Genomic DNA, 6,000 nt, shown 5'->3' on the forward strand with positions numbered 1-6,000 from the left:
ATTCCGATCCAGAGATTCTAGTACCCGTCTATGTCTGGAAACCTAGTAGGGCACCGCGCTTGAAACAATCAAGTGACAAGAGGTGTCTGTTCCCTTGCGTCAGTGTCGGACAGCAATGTCACCTTCTTCATCTGGTCTGCTAGTCGTCGAGTCAAGGGGTGATGACGTCACCGAAGAAGGGAATGCGGTGTCAGTCTCCTCACATGTCTCCAGCGACTATACCAGTGATCTGCTCGCAGGAGCATCCCTGTCTCTTGATTGTCTTCCCCTGGATTACGGGCTGAAGATGGGTCCTAAATATATGCCTTCAACCCCCGTGTGGCCAGTGAGTGAAGATACTGAGACAGAGATTTTCTCACCCTCTAACCTGGTAGAGGAGGCCCAGTTTTTTCAGGGTAACAGGCTGAAGTGGCTCCCTGTATGTATGCCTCCAGCTTCCATTTGGCAGGTGGGTGAAGATGTTGGAACAGTGACCCACGTATCTCCGTTTCTCACCAACCGGGAGGAGGAGGTCCAATTTTTCTGGCATGTTGGGCTGAAGTTGGACTCGGTGAAGGTGTCTGCTGTTTCTAGCTGGCCGGCGGAGGTAGGGGCAAAGTCTGAAGCTGCCTGGTTCCCGCCTTTTGCCAATTTGGAGGAAGAAGTCTCTGTACCCTCTGTGTTGGAAACTGACTCCCTTGGGCACCAAGAAACCGGGCAATTTGGGATTCCTGATGGCACACATTCTCCACCCTACCTGAAGGATGTCGTGTCAACCTGGACTGTGTGTGGTCCCGTACTCCTTCTTCTGGTCATTCTGGCAGGCTTGAGGAAGAGGGGCTGTAAAGTGGGATACTGTAACAACCCTGCTGGCATCACTGCATGGCCTCCCATCCCCTCGCACACCAACTTACTTTCTGCTTCAAGCCATGCTGTGAATTCTGTCTGTTGCCAGCTCTGTGCCTCTGCTCTCCATGTTTCCAGACTGTGTGTATAGGGGGGTGGCGCCTGAACTCTCTGGTTCTTATGCAGTCAGGGTGCACCTGTGTAATCTGTCCCTGACCAATCACCTGGAGCCCTTGACTATTTAGTTTCGCCACTCCCACTGAAACATTGCCTGTGTAATGTCTAATCTCAGTTAGTATCTTGCTGCTGAGGAAGCCAGGCCCTGTTCTGTGTATCTCCTTCTCTGGAGGTTTACTCCTAGTCTTGCTTTGTACCTTGTCTGCCTGCCAGGAGGCTGTATATCCTGGTCCTTGTGTCTTTGTCCCGGTGTCTCTGTCTGAACTCAGTCTTACCTCTGTTTGTCAGTCTCCTTGTCTTTTGTCTATGGTTCCTTCTCTGCCGTGTCTTTCCTTGTGTCCACTCTGTCTGCACGGCTCCTTAGCCACTCTGTCTGCACGGCTCCTTAGCCGCTCTGCTTGCTCCATTCCTGCTGCCGCTGCGGAACCTCTTGATGCAGCTTCTCTCCACAGACCTTGTGGTTCTGCTTTGCTCCAGTCCTGCTGCAGCTGCAGAACCTCTTGCTGCAGCTTCTCTCCACAGACCTTGTGGTTCAGCTTTGCTCTACTCCTGCTGCCGCTGCAGAACCTCTTTCTGCAGCTTCTCTCTCCACTCCTGCCTTCACCTGCACCCCCTGTGTGAACAGGTCCAAACCTGTTCCTTCATATTCCACGCCTGCCTGCCTGCATCCATACCTGCACCTCCTGTGTGAACAGGTCCAAACCTGTTCCTTCATATTCCACGCCTGCCTGCATCCATACCTGCACCTCCTGTGTGAACAGGTCCAGACCTGTTCCTTCATATTCCACGCCTGCCTGCATCCATACCTGCACCTCCTGTGTGAACAGGTCCAAACCTGTCCTGTGTCTCCAAGCCGTGCCCGCTTGCCCAGTGTCTCCAAGCCGTGCCCGCTTGCCCAGTGTCTCCAAGCCGTGCCCGCTTGCCCAGTGTCTCCAAGCCGTGCCCGCTTGCACAGTGTCTTCAAGCCGTGTCTCCAAGCCGTGCCTGCCTGCCAGTGTACCAAGCCGTGCCTGCTTGCCCAGTGTCTCAGCCTGCCTGTTAGTCACATCTGTCCAAGTGACTTGTCTCCAAGTGGGATCAGCAGCCACAGCCAGACACCACCCTGGAGTGGCACCCGACAGCTATCTGCCACACAAGCCTGACCTCACCATCAGAGGCTCCAGTGAAGACCAAGGTAGCTGTCGCAGGCACGCCCCTTCCAGGGTAGTCTGGTCTGTGGCACAGTGGGGCCACAACCCCCGGCTCGCGCCATTCAGCTAAGGCGCGAGCGTGACAAAGTGTGAATGGTGCACGTGCGCACCCAACGGTCCCGGCCCCAGATAAGAGCAGCAAGACAGTACCCCCCTCTTTACGCCCCCTCTTTCTAAGGCTGGAGAGAAACGTAGACATAACCTGGGGTGCTTGGATATTCTCCCTGGGTTCCCATGACCTTTCTTCAGGGCCAAAACCCTTCCAATTAGGAAGAGCGTTTTCCCTCTTACCTTCTTCATGGCTAAGATATCATTTACCTCAAATTCATCCCCCATGCCAACAGCCTGGGGTGTGGGGCCCGGAAAAGGATAAATCCGATTGAGTACCACAGGCTTGAGGAGGGACACATGGAAGGAATTGGGAATGCTGAGCGGGTAATTTCAATTTGTATGCCACGTCATTAATACGCCTGAGGACCTCAAAAGGACCAATGTATCGGGGACCTAGTTTGTATGATGGTACCTTAAGGAGAATGTATTTGGAGGAAAGCCACACTTTGTCACCAGGGAGATAAGGAGGGGAGTCCAGGCGCCTTTTATCGGCATGTTGTTTCATCCTGTCACATGCTTTTTCAAGAGCGGATTTGGTCTCCTGCCATACCCTGGAGAGCTCCACGGACAGAGAGTCGGCCGCAGGCACTCCCGAGGCAGGAGGTATCAGTAAAGGCACACTGGGATGTTGTCTGAAAACGATGAAGAAGGGTGACTTGGAGGAAGCTTTGCTAGTGTGCTTATTATATGCAAACTCTGCGCAAGGAAGTAAACTAACCCAGTCGTTCTGATGAGCATTTGAAAAGTGACGGAGATAAGATGTAAGGATTTGATTTGTTCATTCCACCTGCCCATTGGTTTGGGGGTGATAGGCGGAAGAAAAGTCCAGTGTCACTTTCAGAAGTCCACAAATAGCTCTCCAGAACCGGGAGATGAATTAAACCCCTCTGTCTGACATGTGCACAGGGAAGCCGTGAATTCTGAAGATGTGAGTGATGAAAATCTTTGCCAGTTCAGGAGCAGAGGGTAGACTGGGGAGAGGAACAAAATAGGCCATTTTCGAGAATCGATCCACAACCACCAGGATCACAGTACAATCAGAGCAACGAGGCAAATCAGTAATAAAATCCATGGCTATGTGCTGCTATGGGGCCGAAGGTACTGGAAGTGGAAGCAGAAGACCGGAGGGTGGTTGTCTGGGTACCTTGTTCTTGGCGCAGTATGGACAAGAGGCCACAAGTCTTTGACATCCTGGGAAAGAGATGGCCACCAATAGTAGCGGGATAACAGGGGGAGAGTCTTCTTGACACCAACGTGGCTGGCAATCTTGGATGAATGTCCCCAGCATAACACTCGTTTTCGGTTGCTCTCGACCACAAAGGTTCTTCCCGGTGGTAAAGAGGTCAAGTTGACAGGAGCCACGGTGATTATCTTGGATCGATGATATGTGAAGGTTCTTCTTCAGTATCAGTCGACTGGAAAGATCTCGATAAAGCATCAGCTTTAATGTTTTTATCGCCTGGCCGGAAATGGAGTTCAAAGTCAAAATGGACGAAGAACAATGACCACCTGGCTTGCCGAGGATTGAGCCTTTGTGCAGACTTAATGTATGCCAAGTTCTTATGGTCCGTAAAAATCTTGAACGGATGTATGGCACCATCTAGTAAGTATCTCCATTCCTCCATGGCCTACTTAATGGCCATTAGCTTTTTGTCCCCAATGGAGTAATTTCGCTCAGTCGGGGAGAATACTTTAGAAAAGAAGCCACAGGTGACTAGGCATCCAGAAGAAGACTTCTGCAAAACGACTGTGCCGGCCCCGGTAGAGGATGTGTCTACCTCAAGAGTGAAAGGTTTACTAACCTCAGGACGATAAAGCACCTGAGCAGTGGCGAAGGCTTGCTTCAAGGATTGGAAGACATCCTCTGCCTCCGAAGGCCAAGCATTTGGGTTAGCTCCTTTGTGGATAAGGGATGAGATAGGGCAAACTGTTGTGAGTTCACTTTCCCCTTCACCGTTGATGTCTGATGAACTCCCTCTGCTGGTGAAGAGAGGTAGTGAAATTGATTGGGTTGAGAAGAACTTGTCATCTGAACAGGTGGAGCCTGATTGGACACCCGGAATCACTGAGTGGATATAAGGCAGCCGACGCCCTACAGGGGTGCTGGTGATCCTTTCTGCTCTGAGCTCTTGCAACCAGTTAGTCCTGTCTACTGAAAGCTAAGTTTTTGCTCTCTTATTTTTCCATGAGATTTTGTCTGTTTGCTTAGTGTTTTGTGTTCAGCCTGCCTTTGTTGGGACGGGCTGAGCTCCATTTTTGTCTCTGATCAGGTTATCTCTTTGCTCTGTTTTCAGAATATACCTGAGTGCTGATATAGTGATTTTGAAGTCTAGCGACTTCAGGGCCTTTTACCTATCAGACGGTTGGGACATTTTTGGTAGGGTTTTTTGCGGATTGCAGCCAGCATCTTTTCTTTCCTTTCCTTTTTAGCTAGTTGGGCCCCATTGTTTGCTCAACCTGTCTTTCTGTCTGTGTTTGTGTTTTCATCTGCTTTTCACCGACAATACATGTTGGGGGCTGTCTATTGCTTTGGGGTCTGCTCTGGGGCAGTTTAGATTTCCCCTTTCTTTCTTTAGGCTTATTTAGTTCTCCGGCTGTGAACGAGGGGTCTAGGGCACCGTAGGAACCCCCCACGGCTACTGTTAGTTGTGGTGAATAGGATCAGGGGTCTGCAATCCGATAGCTTCCAACCTCTCCGGTTTTCTGGACTTAGCTTGTATTTTTGTTTTTTCCTCCTTCGGTGACTCATTCATAACAGAATCACCAGCCATACCGCAGATTCTAGGGTACTCAACAGCAGGAAAGAATTGTAAAAAAAAAAGAAGGGAAAGAAAAAAAAAGTGTCAGAATTTTTTTTTTTTTTTTTGTGTGTGTATATTTTTTCCTCTATATCTTTGAGGCCGTAGGGGGGAATTTTTTCTTCTCAATGGAGATGAAGCAATTGTCTGATCGTCTGGAGCAGCTCGCTGCTGAAGTGCGGGGAATTTCCGCCTATCTTGCTCATTCACATGTTGCTAAGCCAAAGATTGCTACTCCTGATGTGTTTTTTGGGGATCGGTCTAAATTTTTGAATTTTAAGAATAATTGTAAATTATTTTTTGCCTTGAAGCCTAACTCATCAGGGAGCTCTGCACAGCAGGTTAAAATTGTCATCTCCTTGCTGCGCGGCGATCCTCAGGATTGGGCGTTTTCTTTGAAACCTGATGATCCTATTCTAACTAATGTGAACGCATTTTTTCAAGCCTTGGGGCTGTTGTACGATGAATCTAATGCTATTGATCAGGCTGAAAAGGCCCTGTTGGCATTGAGCCAGGGTCAGGATTCTGCAGAGTTGTACTGTCAAAAATTCCGAAAGTGGGCGGTCCTTACTACCTGGAATGATGGTGGATCAGGGGTCTGCAATCCGATAGCTACCAACCTCTCCGGTTTTCTGGACTTAGCTTGTATTTTTGTTTTTCCTCCTTCGGTGACTCATTCATAACAGAATCACCAGCCATACCGCAGATCCTAGGGTACTCAATAGCAGGAAAGAATTGTAAAAAAAAAAAAAGTTTGTCAGAATATTTTTTTTTTTTTTTGTGTATATTTTTTCCTCTATGACTCTGAGGCCGCAGGGGGAATTTTTTTTTTCTTTCTCAATGGAGATGAAGCAATTGTCTGATCGTGTGGAGCAGCTCACTGCTGAAGTGCGGGGAAT

This window comes from Dendrobates tinctorius, unplaced genomic scaffold (assembly GCF_039654945.1).
Source record: "Dendrobates tinctorius isolate UK_male_01 unplaced genomic scaffold, ASM3965494v1 ptg000164l, whole genome shotgun sequence".
In the NCBI taxonomy this organism is placed as follows: domain Eukaryota; kingdom Metazoa; phylum Chordata; class Amphibia; order Anura; family Dendrobatidae; genus Dendrobates; species Dendrobates tinctorius.